Source organism: Meleagris gallopavo, chromosome 7, assembly GCF_000146605.3.
Source record: "Meleagris gallopavo isolate NT-WF06-2002-E0010 breed Aviagen turkey brand Nicholas breeding stock chromosome 7, Turkey_5.1, whole genome shotgun sequence".
In the NCBI taxonomy this organism is placed as follows: domain Eukaryota; kingdom Metazoa; phylum Chordata; class Aves; order Galliformes; family Phasianidae; genus Meleagris; species Meleagris gallopavo.
Window position 1 is genome coordinate 807,807 of NC_015017.2, and position 15,087 is coordinate 822,893.

The 15,087-nt window shown below is 43.9% G+C and overlaps 1 long non-coding RNA gene across 1 annotated transcript in view; it reads left to right on the forward strand.

The window, feature by feature from the left end:
• The window catches only part of LOC104911604, a 28,653-nt gene that overhangs the window by 12,927 nt on the left and 639 nt on the right, over nt 1-15,087 (forward strand). Inside the window, exon 2 of the long non-coding RNA XR_004160239.1 lies at nt 5,725-5,823. This is a non-coding gene — a long non-coding RNA (uncharacterized LOC104911604). The remainder of the gene's footprint in view (nt 1-5,724; nt 5,824-15,087) is intronic.

Below are 15,087 nucleotides of genomic sequence, written 5' to 3' on the forward strand. Positions count from 1 at the left end.
TGCTGGCCTCTAGCTTCTGACCTCCCACATAACTCCAGTTCCAAGAAACAATGCCCTAAATCTGCTTGCAATGACAGCTCACTGGTTCCTACAGCATGGCTTGCTAGATCTGAATCTACTAATAGGAATTGGCCTGATAAAAGTGACTTTTTTTACCTCCCCACTTAGCAGCTATATGCAGCCCGGGGAATCTAGAAATTAAATTGGCTTTTTGTCAAGCCTCTTCTGTGCAACAGAAATGGGACCCCTGCAGTGCAGTGCAGTGTTTCCAATTATATTTGGGGGCACGTTACTGATTTTTGGCAGACAGAGAGAAACGGGCCAGGCAAATGGCAGGTGGCAGGCTGTTCTCATATTTTACCAGGAGCTTGGGGGATGGGAGAGGGGAGAAGGAGAGGAGCTCTCTGCCAAGAAATGCGACCTCGCGCTGGTGCAAGCAGAATGGCGTTGGCACGTGCCTGATGATGGAGGGCTGGGCTAGGCTGACTGCAGCCATCTACATGGGCATGCAAACAGGACTGAAATAAATGCCCTCAGTAAGAGCAGCTTCCACCTCTGGGCTTGGGCAGCTCCTGGTCCTGAGCGGCACAAGCAATGTCATCTGCAGAGCCACGCTAAGCTGTTATGTGTGGCTTTGCCACATGATCAGAAAAAAATTGGCTTTTGTTCATTCATTTATTTGTAATAAAGATAATGGATTCAAGATGGCACAGTCTCTGGAGGGCCTGGATGATTTTTCAAAGCTATTACACAATCTCCATCTATGTGCATGCTGATGTGGACTGAGGGTATAATAAAGCTCGTATCCAGGATCTGCATGCAGGTCACTGTCTCTCTCCCCCAGACCAGTGGCATGGTGACATGAACTGCAGGAGACAAAAATGCCCCTGCATTTGTGAAGAGCAGTCAAAGCTGGCCTGTGTTCCCATGAAGCAGGAGTGATGGCTCTGGAGGCTCCAGGGAAAGGGCACCAAGATGCAGCTCAGGCACTTCCAGATCTGAATTTAGAAATACATGCAAAATCACTGAAGAAAGCCATGAAAGAGGGTTCTGAGATATCTTACAATCATAGAATCACTCCAGTTGGAAAAGACCTCTAAGATCACCAAGTCCAACCGTCAATCCATCCCCACAATGCCCACGACCACGTCCCTCAGTGCCACATCCCCATGGTTCTTGAACACCTTCAGCGACAGTGACTCAAATTCCCCGAGCAGCCTGTGCCAGTGCATTACTACTCATATTCTGTGTCAATCCCAAACTTTTCTTGGACTGGATTTATAAGGAAATTTTGGGCGATGGATTTTCCTTCAGCTGCTAAAATTTGTTATGAAGGAATAATTTCATGGGAGAAAAACAGGCGGCTTTCCTTCTGAAGAGACTGAAAAAAGAGACCAGGGTGGGAAAAGATTTTCCCATAGAGGAAAAGTAAGCACGATGCTGCCAAACATGCCGTATTGGTGGAATTATATCTTTTGTAGGGAACGTGCTGAAAGTTCATTCAAGTCAGCATGGCTGCTGTGTGCTTAAAACAATTGTCAGAGGACTTCAGCTGATGGAGAGACTCTCCAAGAGACTCTCCTGGTGGCAAAGAGTATTTGAGGAGAGAGCAAGAGACCTACTGAAGTGATGTGGGTTGGGCGATGCTGGCCTCTCTCCCCTGCCTGCAGCAAGACAATCACTTTGCAGCCCTGCCTGCTGGACCCTTTTGAGCTTTCACTAGTGGTCACCAGAGACTTTGCAGAGCAGCTATTTCCCAGTCGTGCCTTTGCCCTTGCTCTGCTGTCGAGACATCCTCTCCTTGCCAGCACTGCTTCACCTTCCTGGCAGTGATGATACTGCATGAAGTGAGATGGCAGCAGCTCTGACCCACCCACCACTCTGCCTGCTCTGACACTGACGCTGCCCTCAGCATCCTTTTCCTCAAGCTGTTTTGCTGCAGGAACAAGCCCAGACATTTTTGGCACTGACACTAACGTTCTTCTAAAGTCTTTCAGCTGATAGCGAGCCAGCTAGTTAGGGACTTGTGGGATCCTCAGTGACCTTACTTCAGTAGCAAATTGTCAGGGTTTCAACCTGTTAATTTGCTTTCTTGAAACCTGCCTGAAGGGGCTGGAAATTAGGGCCCTGGTCAGCTTAAATCCTGGCAACGGGCTTTCAGGAGGAGGTGCTGCCTGGAGATAGAGGGATATTAGTAATGGATTGTTCCACTGCTAATGGCAATGTGGTTAATGTATTGCAACCCCTATGTTATACATTTTCTGATCACATCTGAAATTAGATGACAGGCAATTTGCTGTTAGACCTTCTGCACAGTGATAGGCTGAATCTAGCTCATGGTTTCACTGGTGTAAGCTCAGAAATGCTCTACTGACTCCACTTGGGTGAAGCTGGAGGAGAAAGTTGATTTGATTGTTTTTCATCTGTTCCCTGTAATCAATTTGCTTTCAGCACTAGGAAGTATCACTGGGTTATATGGTTTGCACATAGTTCTCTGAAGGGAAAGCATTCCCTTCTCGTGCTAGCATCTGCTATCTCCTCTCTGGAGGCACTCCAGGCCAGGCTGGATGGGGCTTTGAGTAATGCAGTCTAGTAGGAGGTGTCCCTGCCTATAGCAGGGGGTTGGAACTGGATGATCTTAAGGGTACCTACCAACCCAAACCATTCTATAGTTCTATGAAAGAGCTGAAAACTTTAGGATTATGCATGGTCCATCTCCCCTGGTCTTGATCAGACAGATCTGATATTTTATAACTGTTGTGTCAAACTGTGCCTATTGCAGTGGGAAGGGGAAAATCTTATTTTTCATGAGACTCTTCACCTGTTAAAGCACTGCATGAGAAGTGAATGCACAGATCTTAGCACCTTTGGTGCAACAGCTATTCTGGGTTCCTGAGTCGCCCCTGGGCAGGAAAACTTTTGATTGAGTAACCTTTGACAGATCTTCATGGAGACTCCATGGTCTTCTAAGGCATCATATCTGAGTGTTTGATTGCCATTAGGACTGGGTTTTCTTTGCTGTTCTAGTGCAAAGATACAGAATGCCTAAAAACTACATTCAAATTAGCCCTACAATGGCTACATCCTGCATTAACCCACAAACAAGGTGTCCTCCACCTGGAAATAATGTGTGATGGTGTAGTGGAAATGCTAAGTCACAGCTTGAAGCAGTGATTGAGCACCCGGTGGGAAGGCAGAGCCAACCCAGGGGAGCTCAGGTGCATGCAATTCAGCTGGAGCCAGGATTCACCCCTTCCCAGACCTCATTTAAGGGTTGGCAGGAGAAGTGAGGGTATCTCTTGCTGGAGACTCCTGCCTATCTGAGGCCTTCTGAAAGTAAGCAGCTCTTTTCCTTTGTTTCTACTTCAACGGCTGCTGCACTTGGGCTTGTTCTCGTTTGCTGCAGCCAAAGACTTTGTCACCATGCTATTATCATGGTACTTTCCATCCCATTATTGGTGTAACAGGAATAATTCTGAACAGTTTGGAAGAGATTTTCCAGGTCCATTGTGTTGGTATATGAAATCAAATGGTTCCTTAGCTGTGTAAATCAACATAATCACACACTTATGTCTTGAGACATTACACTGGAGTTCGGGGCAATTTTTCATGGTTGTCTTCAACTTGCTGCTGTCAGAATAGTTCAGGTGCTGTTCAGAGCTGGTCTTCTCTCTACTCTTTCCACTGCAGCAACAGAGGATTTAGCATTATCAATCCTTATTAAAATGCATGGAGCACTGTCAAGCCTGTTGAATCACTTGTAGCCCTTACCAACCTATGAGACCTGTTTGAGTCTTATCGATGTCCACATATTTCACAGAATTATAGAATGGCTTAGGTTGGAAGAGATCTTAAAGGACATCTTATTCTAAGCCCCTGCCGTAGGCAGGGATGCCCATGCAGTGCATTAATCTCTGATAGTGAATAGGGTGATTCTCTTTAAGAACATACACTCCAAGAAAGCCAGAGAGAGCAACTAAATGAATACTAATTAAACCTGAAGTATCTGAGTGGCATGAATGGCCAACGTGACTTCAAATGCGCTTGTGTTGGGTTAAGATGTGTCCTTTGTGTTCCTACTTCGCATTGCCTTGCCAAAGAACTAACACCTCACTGTCTTAGAATCACGGAGTCATATAGTCATTTGGAAAAGACCACTAAGATCATCTGATCCAACCATCTCTTCCTCTTGTCTTCTGTAAGCTGTCCCAGTCTGATCTGAGCTCCTCAGGGCACTGGAATTAACTCAGGCACGCTTGGATCTCCAAAAAACATCTGGAAACATTAGCATGGCTGCCAGAGAACACGATGTTATGCTCCATCCCCACTTCCCAGCATCTTGTTCCAACCCTCCCTTGCGTTCTTCTGGAGGGAACATAGTCATTGACATCCTTACCCTAGTGCTGTGCTATGACCACAGTGCTGTTTGTGTTACACCTTCCTCCTCAGGGAGCAGTATGTAGTGGTCATGTAAAATAAAAAGAAGCTGCTTTGAAATCTTGGGGAAGAGGCAGTACATGTATGCTGCTCCTTCTTCTTAGGAAGACCTTTGTAGACCTTTCAGGGCAGGATGATTAGCATCTCTCTCTGCATCCCCACGGCTTGCCAGTCTTTAACAACTTTGCAAAATAAAATGGAAATGGAGTAACTCTCTATGAACAGCTTGCTGTTGTTTTGTTTTTCAAACTGTGATTAAAAATGTGAAATCTTAGATACGCTGTCTGTAAATTGTGTACTGATGTTTACATTGGCTTTTGAACTAGAACTGAGTTGTCCTCATTAGGAACTAAAGTGAGGTGGGGGGCAGGGGGAGTATACCCCTGGAATTATAATAGCTAGGCACTTGCACACTAATAAATTTAGGTGTTAATGTCTTGTTTTTCTGCTGTTTGGTTGCCATAGAGATGGGCCTCACGAACTAATGGGTTTGTTGTGAGAAGTTCATTGCACATTTGCCAAATGTTCTGTTTCTCTAGTTACCTCTCTGATTTTTCCCATGCCATCAAGCAAATTAGCTTGGAGTCCTTTCCGGCCTCCGTGCACTGAGAGGAAGGGGAGGCTGAGAGAGAGGAACCCAGAAAATGGGGTTTACTGTGGGTTATGCACATCTACTAAAATAGATGCAGGAAATATCAGGGAGCAGCACTGTTGACAGCATAACCCTGCAAGGCTATTTTGGAAACTGGCATCTATATTTATAGCGTGTATTCCATGAAGGGCTGCAAATCAGTGTCAGTGCAAGCAGAGCAATAAGGGGGAGCGCTCACCTTGGGAAGTGAGGTTGATCTATACCTTGCAGGGAAAGGAATCCTGGAACTTGAGAATCCTAGAGTCACAGAATCACAGCAGTGGGGTTGGAAAGCCCACCTAGCCCCAACCTCTGCCATGGGCTGTTTTCCTCCCACCAGCTCAGGCTGCCTGACCCTGAGCACCTCCAGGGGTAGGATGGAATTGCTAGGAGCACTGAGTCCAAACCTTTCCTTCTGTTGGAGGAAGTAAACACAGCCATTCCATTCCTGCACAGAGGATTTCTATTGTTTGGTTTAACTGATGTACAGAATGCCTCATTAGGAAATTGTGTTTGTGCGCAGAAAACTCATGATGAGCATTTTTCTTTTTGTTACACTGGAAAATAAAATAAATAGGTGATTACTATTTGGAACAATGGCTGTTTTGTGATAAATCTCATCTCAGTTTGTTTACAAAGTGGTATTTTTCTCTTAGAGTTGGAGCTCCTCTGTCTCAGAGCATCCAGATGAAGCAGCCAAAAGAGGCCCTGACTCATCCATCTCCATTGCAAAGGTGGTGGTGCTGCAGGACTCTGTGAGTACCTTGGGACAAGCACTGTGGGACCAGCTGTGTGGTGTGGAAAAGGGAATGGAGACAACAGCATTACCTAGGAATAAGAACCAAAGGGAAAGATGGCTGAGTTCTGGCTGGAGGATGCATCACCATGAGGTGACAGTGGGGGAAGGTTAGGGTTGGCATTTTCCATCAGTGCAGCTTTGCTTGGAGTCCAGAAGCTTTGCAGCCTCTGCTGGGTGACTGGTGGCTGGAGCGATAAGCATCAGAACATGTCATCCTCCCATGCCCTAATTAAAAACAACCCCTTTGTTAATTGAGTGGATCTAGAAATGTGGAAGTAAGTCCCTTGACTTTTAGCATGTCAAGAGACATTGTTTTTTTTTTGTGATTCTAACATCCATTCAAATGCCTTCCAATGCTAGCTGATCTGCCATTAAGCCCATGTAGCTACACGCATTCCTGGGAGTTTGGACTTGGTCTCAGATTTATGGATATTCCTAAATAAAAGTTCACATAAATGCACTGGTGTGGTGTTTGTCAGACCCTCCCTCTCACAGTATCAGTGTGTTATCTCTCATCATAAAAAAATAAATCCCATGCACTGAACAAACTTTTATTTTTCAAAGCTAAATGTTTGGTGGCTGCCAAGCACTAAGCTGAACGGTTTTGTTGCCAAAACATTCTTTTCCAAAACCTCCTTTTTAAAGTTGATGCTGCTTTAAAGGTAAGGTTTTTTTTTTTTTTAAATCATTTTTTTCCCCTGCATTTTTATGCAAAAAATCATCTGCATAGTTTCTTGTGCCATGATTATCACAGCATGTCTGGAAATCTTTGTCCAAAATGAAAATTCATCTTGTTCCAAAAGCTTTTCTCCTTTCCAAAAATTTTGAGGAGTTCTGTATTTGAAGCATGTTTTTGTGGTAGGGAAGTTTCTTTGTGACTCCTAGAATTATAAAATCCCCAAGGTTGGAAAAAGACCTCCAAGATCATCCAAACCAACCATCCACCACCATCAATAATTTCCCAATAAACCATATCCCTTAATACAACATTTAAACAACTCCTGGCAAGAGTCCTCCGACAACAGAACAAGATTCATTTTGATGGGAGGGCAATTTTCAAGCTAATTCTATTGAAATTAAAGAATAACGAGTTGAGGGGTAGATTCACTGGTCATGGGTCTGCCATGGAATTTCTACCACTGCCTTCTTCTGTTCAGAATCTTGTGAGGGCAGCAAATTTCCCAGATGTGAGGGAATTTGATTTGGATGGTGTCAGGTGAGGGAAGACATGGAAATGATAAGGTGGATGCTCCATCCCTGGAGATACCCAAGGTCAGGATGGAATGGGCTCTGAGCACTTGTAGGTTTCCCTGTTGATTGCAGGGGAGTTGGACCAGATGGCCTTCAAACAGGTCCCTTCCAACTCAAACAATTCTACAATTCTTTGATTCTGCACAGATAAAACTTGACCTGTCAGGGATCTTTATTCATGATATTTGGACAGGAAAACAGCTGTCCATGCACAAAGTAGAGACTCCAGTCTGCACTGACAGGATGGAACTGGGAAAGAACCCTTTCCTTGCCTTTTTAAAGAGATAAAAATGTAACGAGCTGATAGTCTGGGGGAAGAGACCTGAGTACCTGAGGACAGAACACAGCAGAGTTCTAAAACACAAGTCTGTCTCTTGGGGTCTCCATTACACCAAGAAGTGCCTCTTGTGTAACGCTGCTTTTGAATTAATATGTAGACTAGCTGTTCTTGGCTTTAAGAAAGGCTATAGCTAGACAGAAATTATTCTTTTAAAATACACTCTGTATAAAAACATGCACAAAGTTATTTAAACCCAAGCTGCCCAGTCATACTAAGGCTTCAGCCAACGCTTTGCAAAGCCTTTGACTGACTGTTGATGTTAGATGAGCACCTAATAAACTTAATTAAAGTTTAATTAGTATAAGTAGGCTGAATGTGGTAGGTCAGCAGGCACAGCATGGGCTAAAACACTGTTGGCAATAATCAACCTGAGAAAAAGGGGGAAAAATTCCCTTCTAAAAAGTAAATGCCTCTAAGTTTAGACTAGCTGTTGCTTCCCTCACTGCCGTGTTGCTTTTTCCGTTTCCTATGTAATACTGACCACATTTGTCCTTCACATTTCTACTGTACTGTTTTCAGGAGTTTTCCCCCCAAACAGTCTTCTTAAGACTTGCAATATGACACAGAGAGGCATGTGTCACTGTTTTCTACCATTCCTTTTCTTTGAATAAAGTACCAGATTATGAATGCTGAGATTAAACATCCCAGCTGAGCATACTAAAGATCAGATAATCATTAAAAGGCTTAAGTGGAATTCTGCTATGCATCTTTAGTCTTGCTGGCTGTCATTGTTTAGGATGTCTTTCACAGCTAGGGATGGCATTTGCTTTGAACAGAAATTTGAATTTAATTCGGATATTCTGACATGCGGATGACTCTGTTGACCTATGATGATCTCTGCTTTTAGTCCTAAAACTAACTGTCCTGCTCACTGGGTGCTAGTAGGCAGCACCACTGAGTCACCAAAGTCTGCTGATGCACCCTTGGCCTCTTCTACACAAAGGTGTGCTCTTGCTGTCCAGGATAGCTTAGGGGCATCAACATTCTTTTTGAGTCAGATTTGCTCATGGTAGTCTTGTTAATCCAGTAGATACTGTGGTTTCGTGTTATGTGTTTTCTTCCTTCTTGCATCAGGAATTCAACTCTGGCCATGAAACCAAGTGCTGGTAAGTCACAGTGTTTTGCAGTCAGCTCTAGCTTGTTTCTTATTTTATCCGTTTTGATTTGATCATCTCTAAAAATAATCTGCAATGCAAGATACTGCAGTACTGAATTCCCCAGCTGAGCAAGTGGAACATGTTGAGAGGGTTTTTTGGATCAAAGTGCTAGGAGGGCAGCCAAAAGTGAAAGTCAGGTTAAAGTTCAGGAGTATCCTCTGGATACAGAAAGTAACAGCATACAAAAAGCTGTTGTTCTCATGAGCCTTTATTAGGTGCTGGAAAAGCCGATGCAAGTTTCTGACTCTACTACAGTTGAGATGAATTAGAAGGAATACAGAATACCCTCTGGGATCATATAGTGTCTGGGAAAATCTAGAGGAGTAGGAAGTATTTAGAGCAATGGTCTCAGACACAACAAATGAAATCCTCTGCCCACAAAAGCCATATGTCAGACTGGCTAAAAGTTCCAGTGCCCAAATTCTGCTATTGTAACATACTTAAGATTTCTTGTTGGGCCATTATCAGTGAGCATATGCAACAACCTGGAGGCCTGCAAAATATGTGAGGAATCTGCTACAGAAGGAGAAGAATTATATAGTTTTGCTAAGGATAATAAGAAGGCTTGAAGGGAGGTGTCAATCTTCAGAGGTGTACAAGCAAAGGTATGAATAGTGGACCCCAGGCCCTTCTTAAATAGGCACCCAATGAGTTAGTGTCAACTGGAGCTACAGCCACGTGTATGCTCCATGGTCATACAGCTATTTCTCAGTAGTAATGTTGGACAGGTAACAGACAGTGACAAGCTGCTGTCTGAAATGCTGGAAGGCACTGAAAGGAAATTACAGAGGATGTTAATGCTTAGCATTCTCCAGCAAACCTTCTCTGGAAAGTGAAGACATAAGAGCTAGAAGACGCCAGCTTCAGACCAAGCAGCAACTGCTGAAACCAGACTCTGGTCATGATGGATATCTATGTCTGTGTCCTCTTGCTATCCGTGTTGATCACATTTTACTTCTGTCAACCATTCTTCCACCCATCGTGACATGTGTCTGCCTAACAGGGCTGTCATCTGAAAATGACCTCCCCAACAGCACTGCAGGGCAAGAGGGCCTTCACTTCTTAATGATGTGTCCAAAGGACAAGACAAGCTTGGTGCCTTGCAAAATCCACCTTGACCCCTGCAGTGCCTTTGAAAGTGGCTGAAATTACAAGGTGGGCAGCTAAATGCAATGGCTAAGAAACTTCCAAAAGCAGAGGATTAAATAACTGAAGGCTTTTTTAAAAAAAGTAGCACAGTGTTGTGACTCTCTTAGTTTGTCCTAACAGCTTTTCTTTCAAGTGAAATCAATTTGATATATGTATGCAAAGGACTTGGTTCAATCCAAATCCATACAAATAGTGTTTGTGTTTCACGTTCCCTCCCAAAACATATGGAAAAGCAGCCTGCTCCCTCCTTGCCCTTTGCTTCCTGTTACCCACCAGTATCTTTAATATGTTGATGGAAACAGAAAAAATATTTTCTCTTTGGAGAGAAGCCCCTGATGTTCAGGGGGACAAAACTGGAAACAGCCTCAGAGAAGTAAAAGATAATCATAGAATCATAGGATCACCAAGGTGGGAAAAGATCCCAAAAGATGACCTCCAAGATCATCTAGTCTAGCTGGTCACCTATATCTGCAGCTTTCATTTTGTGCACCATCCCATGATGAGACGCTCAGCTGGAACCAATGTTACTCTAAGGAGCCTGCAAGTGATGCATAACCTGCACTCAGACTGGCTAGGAGATACCCAGGGGCCTTCCAATTGTCCCACATACAGGTGAAGCATAAGCACATCCTGCACTTGTGCTTTGCATTTGGACATACTGTTAGCTTCAGACCTTATCTTTATATCTTTGGCTCTGCTGTTTCCAGCTGTGGTGGCTTTGTGAGGGACAGGGCAGCCAGGGGGTCAGTGACATGGCCCAGACAGAAGGAGGAGTAACAGCCTGAGATGTCGGTTGTTTCTGGAGATCTCTGGGGTGCTTCTCCTTGTGTATCCTGCTTTCTGCTGATTTGACTTTGTCATTCTACAGTGACAAAAACAAAGGCACTTGCATGGTATAGCAGAGTTACTCAGTTTTACAGAGTATCCTATGCAAGCAGTTACTATCCATATGCATCCCATACCTACTTTAGTGTATCAATTACAGGTTAATTGTAGCTTTGCACTGTTTTATGGGGCAGTAATCTGATTCCCAAGCAGATAAAGCAAGAAAGCAAAGGAAAGCACAGTTCAACTAATATTATGATTCATAAGTCACGTTAGAAGCAGTTGTTTTACACTCGAGCACATGGCATGAAGGTAAACTTTGTTTCTACCTGGGCCCTAGCAGATCTTAAAGCTTAGGCACCTGCAGCTGTTACAAAACAGCCATCTGACTGAGTGAACGCTGCACTTCTTGAAATGCCTCGTTAAATTCTTTGTGATTAAAAAAAGAAAGAAAGAAAAAGAAATCCAGAGTACAGCAGATTGTTGTTTTGGTCTGCAGATCATCCCATTTTGAACTCCTTCAGCATTCAAACCAGGGGTTCAATGAGATCTGTTTGGGTTTGTTCCTCTTCTTCAACCAGCCAGAGCTCTTAGATCATCATAGGAGATCTTAACTCTAGGCTTTAACCCTCTTGGTGGATGAGAGCTGCTGAAGACCAAAGCCAGAGGCCAAAGGCAGACTTTGTTCTGTGACAAGGATTTCCTCTCCCAGGCCTGGATCTTTCACGGCACGAACTGATGTCTACATGCAGAGGACAGTGTCCTGCAGCTTTTGTTGGCTGGAGTCACTGTGTCAGGGTTCATGATCTGAATGCTTGCATAATGACTTAAAAATTAAAAATAAATTACAGGAGGCTGTAAAAAAAAAGCCTGAGTTAAACTATTGTTTGGTTTTAAAACTGTCCTGTTTCCTCAATATATCACAGAAATCAGAAGCAAGTCGAAAGATTGTAGGTCAAATTAAACATTTCAGGTCAAAGACTTTGTTTGTGAAGTCTGTCTAAAGAATATAAACTTTCACTTTAGGATTAGTCTGAAATAATTTTGTGCAGGTTTTTTCTTCCTTTTCATGAAAGTGAAATGGAAAAAACCCTCTTTTAGTCATTTAATGCTAGAAGTGTGTGTGCCCCACTGCCCATCTCCAGCTGCAGTTCAGCCTGGGCTTGAAGACTGAAATCCTCTCTGTAGCCTGAGACTCCCAGAGCAGCTTGTCCTTGGGGCAATGCAGTGTTCCATGTGGGATGTGTGTGGTATTAGGGATCCTCACCCAGGTGTGAGCAAGCCAGATTCTCAGGGAGAGGGAGGCTCTGGGTGGCATCGTAGGTGTCTTTATTGCAGGCTCCACCCTAGACCTGGGGTAACCTATGTTCATGTCCAGGCTTCATCCTTGCTTTGATTCAGTGCATTTATTTATTACTCATTCGTGGTTTGAGCATGTTTCTCAGTCAGTACTGTGTGCTGCAGCTGCACAACTGCCCAGCCTGTGCACTAGCTGGTGGCCATGCTCTCCATGGCCAGCTTGGTGAGTGCTGGCTCAATGAGATTTTGGCAGCAAGCTCCAGTACACGGTATGATCAATTTGGATGAAAAGATGAGGCTGATGTTACCCTTGTGTCTGTTGACTCTGCAGAGTTCAGTGTGGTTTGTTCTATGCCTACACCCCTGATAGGAGCAGCATCACACATCCCCTGCCATGTGTGCACATGGGAGCCTTTGGTAACCACCATATCTGGGAATGCTGCATTTGCTGACTTTAATATATTGTTTTTTCTTGTGCCCTTTCCTTGGCATGGCACTCACAAGAAAAAACATCCAGCTTGTAGCACCCAGCATATGCTGCTGCCAACACTTGTCTTTCATGGACTCCATCCTACTTAGAAACTCCTCACTCTACATTCTCAACGTAGAATAATAGAGTCACTGAGGTTGGAAAAGGCCCTCAAGATCATCGAGTCCAACTTACTATGCAGCCAGACTAATCTGGCTTTCTCTTGTTTGCACATCTACTTCTTGCTCTGCATCCAGATCAGAACCCATCTTGAGTATTGCTTTCATGAATTTTATACCCTGGATGACCTGTTTACAGCTGCCATCTGTGCTTCTCTAGGCCCGCATGGCCTTCAGTGAGCTTGTTGCCTCTTTCCGGAGCTGCACCTTCTTGAAGTTCTCCCCTTCAGAATTTCAACACTGAGCAAGGACACAAGGCTCTGACAGCTATTGCCTAAACTACTGAGCGTGTTATGACTCTGGAACATCATGTTATATCTTTAACAACAGCCTTTAAACTGAGTCCACACTGTTCTGTGTGCTGCAGAATGCTTCAGGAGTGGTGCACGCTACTTGGCTGGAGACTTATAGACATGAGATGGGGCTTGGTTTGGTGTTTTGGAGTATTAAATCTCCCTCCTCTCATGGAGCTGGAGGGAAAGTTGAATCTATGGAGATCTGGTGGAGGAAGGAGGGAGGAAATGTGAGCAGTCACAGGAGAATGAGATGGGGCAAAGGCTGGACCCACTTCTTGCTCCTAAGTCAGGATTTTAGACCCCAACCTTGTCAAAAAGATCATGCAGGTGGCCCTGAGGGTCAGTTTGCCCTGTTGTGAGCTGTGCCCCGCCAAACCTCTCAAAATTGAGGGGGAAACAGCAAGGCTGCAGTGTTGCCGTGGAAATCTCAGCATCTCATTCCAGCTTGGAAATGACAGTCTTCCACAAGCCCAAAGCCTGAATAGTAACAGTATTGGTTAAAAGAAAATGGAAACACAAAACAAACAAACAAAAAAAATCAGTTTGTTGTTTGGAAAATGTCAAAGCTCTTTAGAATCTTCTGGTTTGAAGAAGGTTTATTTTTTTCCCCTCCAGAAAAACAAAAGCCTTAAATTGTGGTTGCTGTATTATAGTTTTGCTCCATTTTCACTCTGAAAAGTGTGTTAATAAGCATTTTTTTGTAGCTTGCGACTCGCTTCCAGATGTGTTTATCCTGAATGTGCTTATTGGTTCCTGTGTGCTGCTTAGTCATAATGAGCTCAAGAGGGAGCGTGCTATGTACTGAGTTCGGAGGATATTGCTGCTGGAGCCACTGCTCTCAAATACTGCTAGCTGCTGCATGATGGGCTCGAGACAGCTTTGAGCTGCACAAATATCCAAATGTTTCTGCCTTAGGCCCTAGCGATCCCTGAAATGTGTGCCCTGTAAATGCAGCCAAACCAGTTTGGACATTTCATTCATGGGATATGGAAAGACCTGAGGTGGGGACCTTGAGAATTTGAATGTCTTCAGTGCTTTGCATTTAAGTTCTCAGCACCAAAGCACATAAATAAAGGGCTTTGCATTTAATAATTTATTATTCTGTCCAAGAAATGCACATGTACCTTTACCAGAATTATGTATGTCATTCAAAACACAAATGCACAAATCACTGGAGAACAGGCAGACATTAACGACTGCTGTTCTCCCTGTTTCCTGAATGGCGGCCAGTAATCAGTGAGAGAAATACAATTTTCTGCTAAATGAATGTTTTGCTTGCACGTGTATGTCAACATACACAATCTCGAGTTTTTTAGCAGTCCAAGGAAAGAATGGAAAAGCTTAAGTGTTGTAGGTATGGTGAAGCATCTTGCTTGATCCCCTGATACTGCTAAATACCAGCTATGTCTCCAGAAATGGAAAAATGAGAGCAGAAAGTGTGAAGATTTGGTGCTGGCAAGCTCAGGTTGGGGTAGGAATTTCATGTCTGGTCATGGGGCCTGTGTTCATGGTGGACTTCTGCTGGCAAGGCAGCAAAATAAAGGATGCTCAGTGAGATAAAGCAACCCCAGTCCTAGAGATCACTTTTAAATATTCCTCTAGCATGTAAAAAGGTGATGGGGAAGCTTCCATGTGACCAAAAGAGATTTGGGTGCCACCTAAAGAATTTCAACCTAAAGCTTGCTTCAGAAAAACATCTGGGGATTCTCTAGTGAAGCTTGCACAAAAGCAGGTCCAGAGGAAGATCACTGACACTGTGCTGTGAAGGATCCTGAGGCTTGGCAAAGAGACCTGTGTGATGGAGCCAGAGCCCCAGGGACATCTCCATGGTCTTGCCAGAAGCATTCACCCTACAATATATAGAGCAGAGGCAGGGAAAATAACACTTAGGACTGCTCACGTGTTTGCTAGCTGTAGCCAAAATAAGTTCTGGAAAGTATAGCAGACACTTGCAATTCATTAGATACAGCCCAGGGCTAAGAAACCTGCTAATAGACCTTCTCTTCCATTCTCCTGCTTCTGATGAAGTCCATCTTCATAAGCCACAGGGAAAGTCATAAAACTGGTGTCATGATCCCAGTGCTTCAGCAGTTGAAAGTCAATGAAGAGGCTCTCATTGACTTGAAAGCTGTGAGGTTAGAGTTTGTGTCATTAAACCTTTATGGGGAAAGGTGAGGGAAGGGGAAATGTAGGGGAGTAGGACTGCAAGTACTCACTAAAATAGTTTGTTCCTTTTCTTTTCTTTTCTTTTCTTT